This window comes from Thermobia domestica, chromosome 1, assembly GCF_964235325.1.
Source record: "Thermobia domestica chromosome 1, izTheDome1.hap1.1, whole genome shotgun sequence".
NCBI lineage: Eukaryota > Metazoa > Arthropoda > Insecta > Zygentoma > Lepismatidae > Thermobia > Thermobia domestica.
The window spans coordinates 319,888,000-319,903,051 of record NC_137454.1 but is presented as its reverse complement, the minus strand read 5'-3'; the positions used below and the strand labels follow the sequence as shown (position 1 = coordinate 319,903,051).

The 15,052-nt window shown below is 35.5% G+C and overlaps 1 non-coding gene across 1 annotated transcript; it reads right to left on the bottom strand.

The window, feature by feature from the left end:
- Positions 1-201: 201 nt before the first annotated feature.
- On the bottom strand, positions 202-273 carry TRNAR-CCG (transfer RNA arginine (anticodon CCG)). The gene has a single exon. It is a non-coding gene; the product is annotated as a tRNA-Arg (tRNA).
- Positions 274-15,052: the final 14,779 nt, after the last annotated feature.

The window sequence follows — 15,052 nt, the reverse complement described above, 5'->3', positions numbered from 1 at the left end:
AACGATGGAATGAGTTGGACATATGTTTCACTGGTATATTTGAAAAATGAATTCTTTAAGTTTTACGTCCCACGTTTATGCCGGTTAGACTAAAGGAGATGGTGATAAATGAATGAAATGGTAGAATGAAGAAAGTGGGAGGAAGCGGAAGAACCTCTAGAAAACGTACGAGCACGGTGTTTGCCCACCACAAAGTCCACACGGCGCGAGCTGGGATCGAACCAGGGACCCCGAGCACCGGAGGTAAACGCTCTACCACTGAGCCATCGCGCCCCCTAGTATATTTGAGTTGGACATATAAAGTCGAACATTGAACACCTTATATTTACACTTACGCTGGCATAAAATTACTCTCAATGTGATTACAATTATAGTAGTTTGAGAAGTTGGTAACTTAATGCAATGATGATCAGTTCATCGCTATATTCAAGTCTAAGACATTTGTTATATGAGACATTTGTTCAGTTGACATCAATCTTCCTAAAGATGATAAGGTTTGTAATAACTTTTGCTATTCGTTATAATAGACAGCCTTTCGAACCAGAGTGCTCTGTGACGTCACAGATTGCTTCTAGCCTGCTTCATTTGAGGGGAAGAAGCTCTCAGGTCACCTGATATTGATAAAAGACAGTGGTGACGGAGAAGTGCGTGTTTACTGCCAACACTTGTTTCCTACGTTATTCCTTCCCGTCCATTACTCTGTGTTTCTTTTAAATATGGAGAAACCGGTTTTTATTTAAAAAAACGGAAACCATTATGTACATGAAACGAAAACCGAAAAATCGAAACCGGAAAACCTTTTCTGTTAATTTTTTCCACGTGTTTCTCGCCGCTCCTAGGTGAAACAGAAGCATTTCGTGGTTTCCCTCCGTATTTTCAGGAAATAAAGTCCCGGACACCGGACATATTATTCTCTCTATAGTGTAGTTTGTTCATAATTGAATATTTTCCAGCAAATATGAAAGGGAGTTCTCTAAATTAACGTTATAGTAACTTCTATATCATATCTGGTTGTACAGAGAATCTCTTCACTGTTGTTCATCAGCATAGTAGGATAGGGTGAATAGATTTAGGGAATTAAGTAAAGAGAGATAATTTGACAACCCATCTAGGTATAGTAATTGTAGTGTCCTTACTCTTGCCATTGAAGAAAATTTCTCTAGGTTTTCAAAACATCAGATTTGTATTTATTTAAACTCATTCTAATTTTAATTTTTACATTATGTTTTAACATTTAACAGGAACCAGGAATAGGAGTATAGATTGTCATTTGAATCTCACATTTGTTTCATGACTAAATTTCATCTAGAATTTCTATTTTCCTTGAAATAATAATAAAACTTGAAAAAGTCCACAGGAGGACTATTTTTAAAATTCTACTTTTCTGATTACTACATAACTAGGAACCAAAACGGTACGCTTTTCTTTAAAGGGACATTTTGTGTTCTGCTTGCATTTTTCTTTGACACCGGACGGCTTTCTGAAAAAGTGGACAATTATCCCATAGTAGGACGCCTGTCACGCACTTAAACCCTAGCAACCTACTCAGGGCTGCTACTCGGAAGTGGTCATTCTACAATTGATACGAAAATGCAAGCAATCTGGAGACGACGAATGTTTGTTAGACGATATGCTAAAAGTATGGAAGTTGCTGTAGTAGCATATTTATAGCTAGTACTGGCCTTTTTTTTATATCCCCTAAAAAACACTGGTTTCATGGTAAGATTCCTTTCAAGACTCTCGAAATATTTATAAGACCATTCTCTATATTCATCACACTGGATAACATAATCCTTAAAATTTACTGAACAAATGCTGCATAAATCTTTCGTTTTTCTTGGTACAGTTCTTCACTTAACATTAAAATTGTCTTTATAACTTTTGATGTCCTCATGCATATTGACTCTGGGACTATTACTTAAATAATTAATGTTTTTCTGATCAGAGTAAATACTTCTTTATTAAAATTAAAATAAGCCGTAACAGTTTCAATAATTTAACGTTATTTTAATCAGACGTTATCTGGAAGAGATATCTTCATAACATTAAACAATAAACTAGAAAATTATAAAACAATAACAATAATAGTTTAATATTATGAACATATCTCTTCCAAGTAACGTCTGATGAAGATAAGGTTAACTTATTAAAACTGTTACGGCTTATTTTAATTTTAATAAATAAGAATATACTCTGGTCAGAAAAATATTAGTTATTCTGTTGTCTTCTTCGTATCTTCCTTCATTTCCTTGCTATGTTTCTTGATTCTTTTATTGCCTAATTATCAAATATATTTCCTAAACTAACAAGATTCATTTTTATAGTTTTCTCTTGCGTACTGCATACAAAATTGATGTCAAAGTGTTACACTTATTGTAGGCATGTTTGTATGTCATTAAATTTAAGAGATTGTGATGTAATTTCTTCAGTACACTTACTATGAGTTTTGTGGAAGCTGGTGGAATAGACAAAGGAATAAAAACTCTCTTATGTAATCTATCGAACATATCTGTTAAAACATTACTGATATTGAATAAATAAAGTTTGTGAATTAAGACATCTTCGAATGGGAAAGATACTCTCAGAAATAATAAATATACAATATCTCAATTTTAGAAGTTAAAATTCAAATCAACTTCTTTTCGGTAAGATATTTTGTAAAATTTACTTAGTGCTGGCAAGAATAATGACTAAAACACGTTACGTAGATGCAGTTGATACTGCTCGAACATTACAAATAAATTCTGCTATGGATAGTACAGAGGATCACGCAAATGAATGAACTTGCGTTTATAATAATAAGGATTAAGAATATAGGGATATTTTGCCTAGGTGTTATGCAACCCGTAACTCTTAAATGTTTTGACTTTTGTATATTAATGTTACAGGAAACGTAAATTTAGGAATGAAGGGATATGGATAGCCACCACTACCCATGAATGTAATAACGAGTTGACTCCATTAAGGAACTCCGTCGAGGTAATCACTCTTGCTATCGCAAAGAAAAAAATATTCGTTTTGATTCACGAGTTATCGTGTGTAAAGACGGACGCACGTGCGTACATATTAACATTACAATCTTAAATGGCTTACTAAAGTGATTTTAATAAGTAGATTTAACTACTACTCGCATACAAACTCACCTGTCGAAGGCTTGCCATATGGTAATTGGTAAATGTTTAAAATAGTCACTACATAGCCGCAGTAGATCTTCTAAAATATGCACCAGCTCTACTGTCCCCTTAAATGAAAGCATAATGCTTCGTTAATCCAGAAACCTCAGGTAATTTTTCGTGTCAACATTTTAAAGGGATATTTGTTTTAAATACTTGGCTTCATGACCACAAGCCTCATATTCGGGAAATATTAATGTTTGTGGGAATGTAGCTATTATTATTCAGATCTAGTATACATGTAGACTCAATCCTAATTTTCAGTTTACCGCTTCGCTTCAGTTTTCCGATTTTCATCTCTTCCATTACTTTTACAAAGAAACTGGCTGCCCACCTTGTCCTAATGGCTTTTCCTAGCTCTTCTAGGCAAATTGGCTAAAACTACTACATACCTATCCCTACTCTTCAGGAGTAAGCTCTTCGGGACGACCATTTCCTTGGATTATTCTGGCCCCATTCAAACTATAGAGATGCGATAGTATATAGTTATGGACTTTTGGATATTTTTCCTTCACATTGGGTCTGTTTGGATCTGGGGCGGATGCATGACGGACTCCTGGACGCAAAGCGGTGATGATGGTGGTGAAAAATTGTTTTCTCTCTCACACAGGGTTTCTATGGCAATGGTAATGACTATGCCGCTGAGGGTGGACAACAACACATTGTCTCTCTGGATCCGTCTATTTGAACTCATACAATATACAAGCTCACTCAGCCATATAGTAGATATGCATTATCCCAATTTATGTACACTCAAACTTCGGAAGGTAAATCTTGAAGTTATAAGTTGAAAAAAAAACTTATATGAATCTTCTATTACAATTAGAAAATTAATGATAATATTCTCAATGTGTCCAGAAGACGTTTTTCTTTAATTGGATTGTTTGACTACCAGAGTGATGTTAAACTTTCTGTAGTAGTTTGTACTGTTGCATACATCTCATAGTACCCAACGTAACGTAAAAAAGAAAGACGGCGTGAACATTAACCGTGCTGCCACCTATTGAGCACTTTATAATTACCTCTAAACTTACAGTTCCTTGGGGGTCTTTAAAAAGTATGAAACAAGAAGTGGTGAAACCTACCAGTTACAGTTTTAAGAGCGAAGAAGAACGCCATTCTTAAGACGTTGAATTTAGGCTATATCAATAAATAATTTTTCTCAACAACTTAACTATTGAGGCATCGGTGGCTCAGTGGTACAGCGTTCATCTCTGGTACAGGGTGTCCCTAGTGCAATAGCAGATCGCGCCAAGTGGGTTTTGTGGTGAACAAACACCGTGTGCATGGGTTTTTGCGGCTTTTCCCGTTTCCTTCCACTTTCTTCTTTCCTGCATTTCGGTCATTGTCATCAGCACAGTCTCCCTTATCCTCGGAGCATAAATGTGGGATGGTAAGCTAAAAGAAAAGAGCTTACCCAATTTTTGCTCAATGAAGACTTAATATTCAAAGCGAAAATGGTATATCTCTACTACTTTCAGTTTCAATAGAGAGTTGAGTTGAGTTGATTTTGAGTTTAAAGGCCCTTTCAGCAGCGATGCTATATGAGACGGGACCCACTGATTAACGTGGAATCCGAACCACATGAGCTCCCCCTGGGAATCAAATAGGGAGATAATGCTAAATTCATATGGGTTCCCATTGACAATTCTTGCTATTTCTTACCGTTTTATTTCTGATATTTGTAGACTGAGGGACTGAATCACTCTTCCCTAATTTTCCATACGAATGCATAACAACATACTTCGGAAATCTAAAGACACATTTTCAGCCTATTACATTTAAGATAATTTTAAACCAATTATTACGACAAGGAACGCTTTTAAAAATAACAATGTGCACAAGGATGAGTTTTATCTTGAGGTTATTGAAAAGAGAATGCTTTTCATATACTTTTCACGTAGCGCAGAAAAGTACTGAATGTGCTTATGAGGAAAATCACACTTCATACTATTATTATTACTATTATTTAACAAAAGCGCTTTGTAACTTAAGACGTTAGAGTACGGCTTACTTGAGAAAAATACAGAGAGAATTTGAACATTTAATTAACTGAGTAACATTATTACCAACTAAGTATATATAAATATCTAGAATTTATAGACCCGTCGATCTAGTTGTTTGCACATGTATCTTTGCTGGACGTAGTCCCGGATTCAATTCCCAGTGAAAAAGTTAAAATTTGAACGCATCACAACGAGAACATCTCGGAAATATTTTGACAAGAGACGTTTATTGCAGCAAAGGGATCACTTCAAGAATTCTCGCAGACGAAGATGCATACAACAACAAAAGATCATTCCTAATTAGCAGGCTTAAGGGGCTCCATCACAGCGAAATTAAAATACCGCTAATTTTACAGTAATTCTGTGATATCTTCAAATAGATAAAAGATAATCAAAAAGTTGAACAAGACCTCCCTATACAATATTATTTTACATGAGATACCGTTATCACTACTCACTTATCTATTTTCGATTTCAAGCCATTTAGAAACCCGGCATTTATTTTCGCGTTTCTAAATGGCTGCAAACGGAAAGCTACTAGGTGACTCGTGATAACGGTACCTCATGCAAAATAATATTGTCTAGGGCGCTCTTGTTCCACATTTCGATTATCTTTTATCTATTTGAAGATATCACAGAATTACTGTAAAATTGGCGGTATTTTAATTTCGCAGTGATAAGGCCTCTTAACATTGGACTAAGTAAGAAGCTGGTCATCTTCTATTTATAGAGCATAGGATTGTATGGTTCAGAGTCTTGGACATTACAGAAATTAGAGAAGTAATACTTAGGGAGCTTCGAAATGTGGTGTTGGAGGAAGATGGAGAAGATAAAATGGACTGGGAGATTAACAAACGAATGAACACGGATAGGAGAGAAAAGAACGCTTTTAGAAGGAAGGCCAATTGTATTGGATACATCTTGCGAAAAAATAGTCTTCTTCATAACAGTATAGAGGGGAAAATGGAAGAAAAGCAAGGAATTGGAAGATGAAGAATACAACTGATCGATGATTTGAAAAATAGAAGAAAATATTTTGAGACTTAAAAGAGGAAAAGAAAGATCGAGAAACGTGGAAAAACATTTTCAGATCCTAAGCTAAGAAAGAAAGTACACACACCAATAATAATAATAATAATAATAATAATAATAATAATAATAATAATAATAATAATAATAATAATAATAATAATAATAATAATAATAATAATAATAATAATAGAACATAAACTAACTTCATGATTATTTTTGTCCCAATTATTCAAATCATATTCCCGAAATTCATTCACAAAATCTTCACCAATAAAAGAGTTCAAATTTAGTCTCTTTACTCTTGAAGAGTCTTCACGATTATTCGGATACAAAATATTTAAAACAATCCTGAGAAATGCTGGCAAAGAATGGTCAAATTTGATCCTTAACCGATCAGTTGATAATTGATTTTTATGCCAATTTTACCTCAAATCTATCATTCCTCAGAAGTAAATTTTCAGTTGGATTCTGCATGCTATTAGCTTCACTGATCGCAATTAAATTTGTCCAGAAATTTCAGGAGACAAAAATTGAACTTTTCTCGAATATTGGTCCAAATTAGTCGTGTCATTCGTGAAGTACATATAGAAGTTCACGGAGCGAAACTGGAGAAACTTTGCCGTTTGTTGTTGCCACTATCTGGCAGAGCACATAAATGGACAGATCATGAATTACTGTCATGCCGATTTTGATTGAAATGAGTTGGCTGTTCGTGAGAATTAAAATATAGGTATGTGAAAAGTTCTCACACACATAAGATTTAATGAAAGACTATAGTAATTTATTGTAGGTCTCTACAGAATCCAATTGCCTGAAACAAAAAAAGAGTGTAACTATTTGCGAAAATCTCATCAAAAATATCAACAAACACTAGGAATCAATTTTTGTTTGTTAAACTTTAAAGTCCCTTTTAATTACAGATCCTATATAGCAGGAGTAAAAGTGAGGGGGAACGCGGGAGAACGCCATTCCCCACTTCCAAAATAATAATAATAATAATAATAATAATAATAATAATAATAATAATAATAATAATAATAATAATAATAATAATAATAATAATAATAATAATAAATGGCGTCCTTCCACTTCCTAAAAAAATTACAATGAGCAAAGATACGCTCTACATAAGCTAAGAAAAGGATCAATCTAATGATATTTCTATTTATTTGGTTCTTTTTTATTGCTTTTATTGTTCAATGTGAGTATTTAGTTACGTGTCCCTGCTGAAACAGGAGGAAATTCAGAAATTTTAAAATGAGGTAGTTGGAGAAAATTATGATACATTCTTTTTTCATAAAATGCTACATTATAAGTTTCATTCTACAGTTTGAAGAAAACCACTCTGTATAAATAAATTTGAAGTCACTTGCTTTTATTTTATCTAGTTAGCGTGAGACAGGAGGGGGGATCCACCAGGTCCGGGTCAGTAGCGTCATTTCACATTTGGCTTGGGGGACGGGCAAGACCCCTTGATATAAGTAAAATTTCGTGTTTTTCACTGACTTACTACTATTCTATTGATAAAATCTATATAAATCTCAAACTCAGGGGTGCAAATGCCCCTCCCTGCACCCTAAATGACGCCCCTGATCCGGGTCTCCCAAAACTTCCTAACTCAACATACATTTGTACACTTTCTCAATAAAATTATACTTGAGTAGCAGTGGAATGATTGATGTAGCATAAAAAGTTGATCTTACACTTTATCTGTACTGTTTCTCTTATAAAAGCAATCTAGTTCTATCATTTTTTTTTTTTTTTTTTTTTTTTTGAAAATATAGGTGTACGTATCTTACTAGTACTTACCGTCTTTTCAGGTGCAGAATAGTACCTGTCTTTAGAGGTAATGGGTGCGCGTCTGGCACATCACATTTTATTTGTACGATTACAGTAAACTGACAGCATTCCTCATTTGTCATGTTATTGCATTACAAGTAAGGCTGAAAAATTGGGATACTCTATGAACATTTACGATAAATTCATAATCAACTTTCTGCGACAATACCAGAAATTAAATAATAGGCCAACACTTATGAAAATGAGTAACACAGAGTACATTATTCCTATTAGTTGAGTATCAGTCCAGTAGCGTTATTTCAAATTTTGGTTGGAGAAGGTGAAATAAAAATGGTATTTTTAAAATACCGCGCGAATAAGTACACGGACATCTAGAGTTTTGAACAATTTTTGAGGGTACAGATTATGATGCCGGACTGTCCCGGCTAAACCGGGACGTCTGAGAGCACGAATTTTGAACAATATTTCTGAAACTAGAATGAGAAGACCAAAGACGAACATTGAAAATTAACATTTACTAAATTGTTGAATTACTAAGTTATATTATAGGAGATAAATAAAGAGCTTAAATTACTCTTAAGTTTTAATGACAATTTTGATCCTTTATTTTTGTCCTGTACTTTAGTATTCATCAAATACACAAAACAAAATGTTTTCAACTGTTAAAAGTACTTTCAGTAATTTGTCTTTTGCAGTAATAATAATAAATAATCATCTCAACAGTAAATGCGGCAGAGTACATGTGTGCCATCTATCGATCGTTTTTTAAACGACTCTTAACTTGTGCTGTAATTCAGTACCATCTAGCGTCCATGATACGAACTGAAGAAATAAAAAGTTTACTTTTAGTGTTTTAGATCATTTCTTCTCGAGTAGGTTAGAAATGCGTGCGCCAGGGCGTACCCAAGTGGGGGGTCGGAGGGAAACTTTTTGTCTCGACACACAGTAGTATATTTCCTTAAAAAAAAAAAAAACAACTTGTTTACGGGAGAAATGATACGAAGATTAGTTCTCATAGTTCATCTGTACTCTCTCCTTTCTTATCTATATATAGTAGGGATGGCCACAAAGTTTCGGTTCCGGCAGAACCGGTTCTTGGAGATCCGGTTGCTGAACCGGTTCCAGACCTGGATCTGAAAACACGGTTCCAGAACTGATCTTAGGAACCGGTTCCAGTCCTCTAACCGAAAGCCCCCAAAGACTCGTAAAAGAGGCACAAAGTTCACCTTCAAAACACTGAAAAGAGGACCACGCGCTTGCGCCGTCCGCGTCCAGATCCGCTTGTGCCCCCCAGAAAAAACTTTTTGGTCCACCAGTGGGTGTTTAGCCAAATGAGTTGGCCAGTTTGCCTGTTTAGCCAATGAGTTTGCCAGTTTCCCAGTTTGTTTAGCCAAACGAGACAAGCGACCGCCTCCTGGGCGCCTGCCTGTCGCTTCCACCATTTCATCTAGCACACTGTTCACAGCTAGCCGGCAGCTCGGGTTTAGCGTAGGGATAGCCACAAAGTTCCGGTTCCGGTGGCGGAACGGTATTTGTATATCTAGTTTCCAGAAGCGGTCCCGGAACCGGTTCCAGACCTGGATCCGAAAAACCGGTTCGGGAACCGGATCATGTGGAACCGGATCCGTTCAGAGCCGAAAACCGGTTCCACGAGGAACCGGTTCTTGCCTTCCCTAATCTATAGATATAGGTATATAGTTTTACTTTTTTGGGGGGGTAATGTAGGTGGCAGTACTTAACAGTTACTTTTCTTCTTTTAAACTCTACAATAAAAGTAGTTCATTACCACATGGATGTAATTTCTTGTAGTAGGCTATTTGAACTCACAAATTTTAGAGTAATCTCAAAGAAAATTTTTGTGCGTGGCGTTTCTGGATCGATCCACGGTCAAATAAGTTTAAGGTGAGAAACATCGCGTCTGTGGATTTCCTCGGGGTACTTCCATTTCCTTCCACATTTTCATTTCACCAATTCTTACTTTAAACGACATAATCGTGAGACGTTACACTGAAAGACTTCATTTCAACAAACATTTCTGAGTGCTCACCTGCTCCTTGATGTACGCCGTATAATTATATTGTTAATCTGTAAATACCTATATGCAAACGATAGTATGAATCCTGCATAATTTTTCACACTGAAATTCAGTGGCTAATGTCTTAAATAATAATAATAATAATAATAATAATAATAATAATAATAATAATAATAATAATAATAATAATAATAATAATAATAATAATAATAATAATAATAATAACACAAGAATTGCTTTATTGGTCACTTTTCAAACCCAGAAGGTGCTTTGTACACAGAACTGACCATAACAATGAAGAAAATTGCATCTACAGAAAATATCAAATCAGAAGTTAGATGTAAAGCGAATAGACCAAGGGCCAAGGGGGTGATAACTCCCCCCTTAGCAAAGTTTTGCCACTATATTAGAAATGTTTCTTAGGGTCCTTAGAATGGGAAAATAGTTTGTTGGTCTACATATAAGTGCAACACCTGGGTTCTGGGGACCCTTAACACTTTAACACCCATGTATATTTACAGACATCAATGGGATCTCTTTAAATGACCGTAGACCACACCGTTAGTGCAACACTGGAACAAGTTATACCTCGATCAATTTGTAAGATTGTAGGCTTTCAGTTTACGTAATGAACGGGACATTTCTGTGTACCAAGGAAAACTAATTGAAGAATATTTAAGAAAATTTCCCTTAAAATATCCCTTTTCGCGAGTCTTTTAATTATTACGTGGCAACACTATAAACTAGGTGAATAATAAAACGTATTTATGTGTCCTATTGTGTATCTTGTCTGTCTGTAAGTTGATAATAGTAGCACATTCGCCCCGAAATCCACGTGTGCTCAGTTATTCTGAAGAAGAATGGCAAACAAAAAGAAGTCAGTCAGACAGACGACAATTGCAAGAAGAAAAGGATTGCTGTTGTGAATAATCGAAAATTCTGTGTAATACACTACACATAAAACGAAATTTATATGAGGACGAGAAATTTCATCGAAGAAAGCTCCCATGCAAACTTTCAGGTCACAAGGGAAAGTGACACTGCAAAACTGTACCGCTTAACATGAATTTGCACCCAAATTCCTACACAAACAAACACGACCTATCGCTGGAACTACGAAAGTTTCACAATATTGCCCGGTTGGTAAGTCAATCTGCTGAATCATGTGTGGCGGAAAACTGTACACTCTTAGTAGATAATTCACCATATTTGGGGCGTACTGCTATACGACAGTATGTAACAGACATCCTGTTTAATGAGGAACAGTGCGAATTTTGCCAGAAATAGAGCTTATGGGGATCACGAAAAAAAAGAAAGGTTATTTCATGGCGAACTCCAGTGACATGTGTCACTAGAACAGCTGAACGTGCCATTAAAGAAACATCTATTCGATAGGAAGATGAATCACTACTATTACAAATTCAAGAAGTGGATTTCATACCAGCCGAAATGAGGTACTACAACTTGTTCTAGATCGTCAAGCTGAAATTGTTCATGGAAGGAACATACCTAAAGATAAATTCGTGGAAGGCGCACTCTGTGCAGGTATGTCAGTAAGTGTTTTGGTTACTGAAGCAGCTTTATTGTTACTGCGAGCTTTTATTAATTCCCGTCGACAAGCATCAGATCTTTCGTGGCTGCTCAAGGCAAAATTGCTACATTCCAAGAGTTCAGACTCACCTCATCTCCTTTTTTAGTTTATATCTATCGTTTCAGCTGCAAGTAATACAGGCCCTAATCTTCATTAAACCCGAGTCGCCAAATTTTTAACTCAAGATGTTTGTTCAGCTGTACCATGGTTGATGTCAAAACAGATGCTCCTAGATATAACAGCTGATGTCTCACAAGCAGTACAGAATTTATAACTGCTCAACCGTAAGAGCCACTATCTCCATATTCACAAATAGAACTTAAAACAGAAATTTATGATTGTGTTGGATGCTTTAGATGATGTATGCATGCGTTAAAATATCAAATAATACTTTTGATGAAAAGGTCGCTTACTCTGAGGGAAGAACATAGCCTGAAAGTATTTGATAACAAGACGCTGAGACGAATATACGGACCCAAGAGGAATAAAAATGGGAAACGGCGGAAACTTCATAACGAAGAACTACATAATTTGTACGGTTTACCGAACATTGTTAGGGTATTCAAATCTGCCTATCACTTCCAGTTAAAAGGGTAGATACAATCTGCATGAGAGATGAGGTAAATCTGAGCTCTTGGAATATAGCATTCCCGCCGTGGGCGGCCACGAAGGAACTCACTCCTTTTGGTAGTGATTAATAAAAGCTCTCAATAACGGTAAATCTGTTTCAATAAACAAAACACTTACTGACATACCTGCACAGAGTGCACCTTCAAGGAATTTATCTTCAGGTATGTTTCTTCCATGAACAATTTCAGCTTGACGATCTAGAACAAGTTGTAGTACCTCATTTCGGCTGGTATGAAATCCACTTCTTGAATTTGTAACAGTAGTGATTCATCTTCCTATCGAATAGATGTTTCTTTAATGGCACGTTCAGCTGTTCTAGTGACACATGTCACTGGAGTTCGCCATGAAATAACCTTTCTTTTTTTTCGTGATCCCCATAAGCTCTATTTCTGGCAAAATTCGTACTGTTCCTCATTAAACAGGATGTCTGTTACATACTGTCGTATAGCAGTACGCCCCAAATATGGTGAATTATCCACTAAGAGTGTACAGTTTTCCGCCACACATGATTCAGCAGATTGACTTACCAACCGGGCAATATTGTGAAACTTTCGTAGTTCCAGCGATAGGTCGTGTTTGTTTGTGTAGGAATTTGGGTGCAAATTCATGTTAAGCGGTACAGTTTTGCAGTGTTACTTTCCCAAGTGACTTGAAAGTTTACATGGGAGGTTTTTTCGATGAAATTTCTCGTTCTCACATAAGTTTTGTTTCATGAGTAGTGCATTACACAGAATTTTCGATTATTCACAACAGCAATCCTTTTCTTCTGGCAGTTGTCGTCTGTCTGACTGACTTCTTTTTGTTTGCCATTCTTCTTCAGAATAACTGAGAACACTTGGATTTCAGGGCGAATGTGCTACTATTATCAACTTACAGACAGACAAGATCACAAGGAATATAACAAATTGGTTATATTAGAGCAATTAAAAAACTACATATTACATACTATATTAAGTGCAAATACCCGTGTGCACATGTAATAAGAATACATCCCCTACGAAATAACTTCGAGAGTTTTTTGATAATTTCACATACCAGCAGACATGTTCGGAAGTTTTATTCATTGTACAATACCAGAACAAAAAGCATTTTCAAAATAACATAATGTAACCGCACAGCAGTAAAATTATTGCTTTGAAATAATTTCTATTATACCATGGGCCAACAAACCATAAAACCTTCCTGGGGGATTTCTCCTTATTGTGAATCTGACATAATGTAACGAATGAGAAAATCAACTTGAATAATTTGTATCACTTGTTTTCTATAGAAAAATAAAACGGAACACTGACACAAAGTCGTACTACCATGAAAATCAATTATTATGAACCCTTTGAAGACTATAAGATACATATTTCCTCTGCTGCTATTTGATGGATCAAGACGAAAGTTTCAGTTTAAGTTGAACATAAAGCAGGACACGTAGTTTGCAGTGTTGCTACATAATAACTGTATATTGACACAAAGTCATATTCGTACTTCCATTAAAATCCATTATTATGAACCCTGTGAAGACTATAAAATACACATCTCCTCTGCTGCTATTTGATGGATCAAAACGAAATTTTCAGTTTAAGTTGAACATAAAACAGAACACCTAAATACATTTTGATGAGCAAAGAATCAAATCTCTTCTTACACTTTCGTTGTTTAAGAGTACAAAGGGCTAGTATCTACCTACGTTGCTCTTGTCAATTTACTTAATAAAATATGAAATACGATATACGGTATTTTAACTGAAAAAGATAGTATCCTATTAGTTATATAACCTCTCGCCAAATAGAAACAACCAGGAAAACTAAGACCAAACAGAAACAACCTCCGCCACTGCTCATAATGACTTGGCTGGTGAATGTAAATCATACACCACTTATTCAGATATTAATCTAATTTAATGAAACGTCTTTGCCATAGTGATTTTTCAAATATATGGTATTTTATATCTTATTACATTTTGAAATTTGGATAAAATAGCAAAGTACAGCCTAACTCTGGTGCGAAAAGTCGTAAGTTCCCACAAACTGGCAGAAAGTTTACTTACTTATTTTTGTCGAATTATAACATATTTCTTATTAGGTATTATGTTTTAGGTAGGACAAGTTGGTTCCATACAAATTGTTTATTATTGTTAATTTCATCACCGATAATTCGACGTATTTTCCATTTGTATGATACCACAGAAATCGTGCGCACAGCCTGTATGTACTACAGCGATTCAGAGCGTGAGGGTGGAGCTTCCTGCCATCTAGTGGAGAAATGGTTAATCTCTTCAAGAAGTAACATTGCCAAGCGCAATGATGCGAATTGTCACGAGTGTACTCATGGGCGGGAAAATGCGGGCACGGACCCCCAAACAATTTCCTGGTCTCCGTTCGACTGTTAGGTGTTTATTTGAACATATTTGGTAAAACAGATGACGAATGCTTATAATAGAATAAATAAACAGTGCCCATACTTCACACATGAAGTATAAGGCTTAATGAATATAAAACCATAAATTCAAAATTATAAAAATTGTCTCTCTTTTCCCTTCTAGAGGTGAATATGTCTAAAACGCTGCAACACATTTTTACTCATTTTTGATTATGAGTTTATCGAATTTCACAAATCCAACTTAAGTGAACTGAAAATTTTAATGCTGTGAATTGTTCCGTTAGAGGCCGAAGTTTTGTAAAGGCTGAAACACGTTTTCGATTAATTTCAATTAGCAGTTTATGTACCAGACTTCTTACCTCCAACCTAAACGAACATTCAGATAAAGTTTTTCTGTGTAAAGAATCAGAAA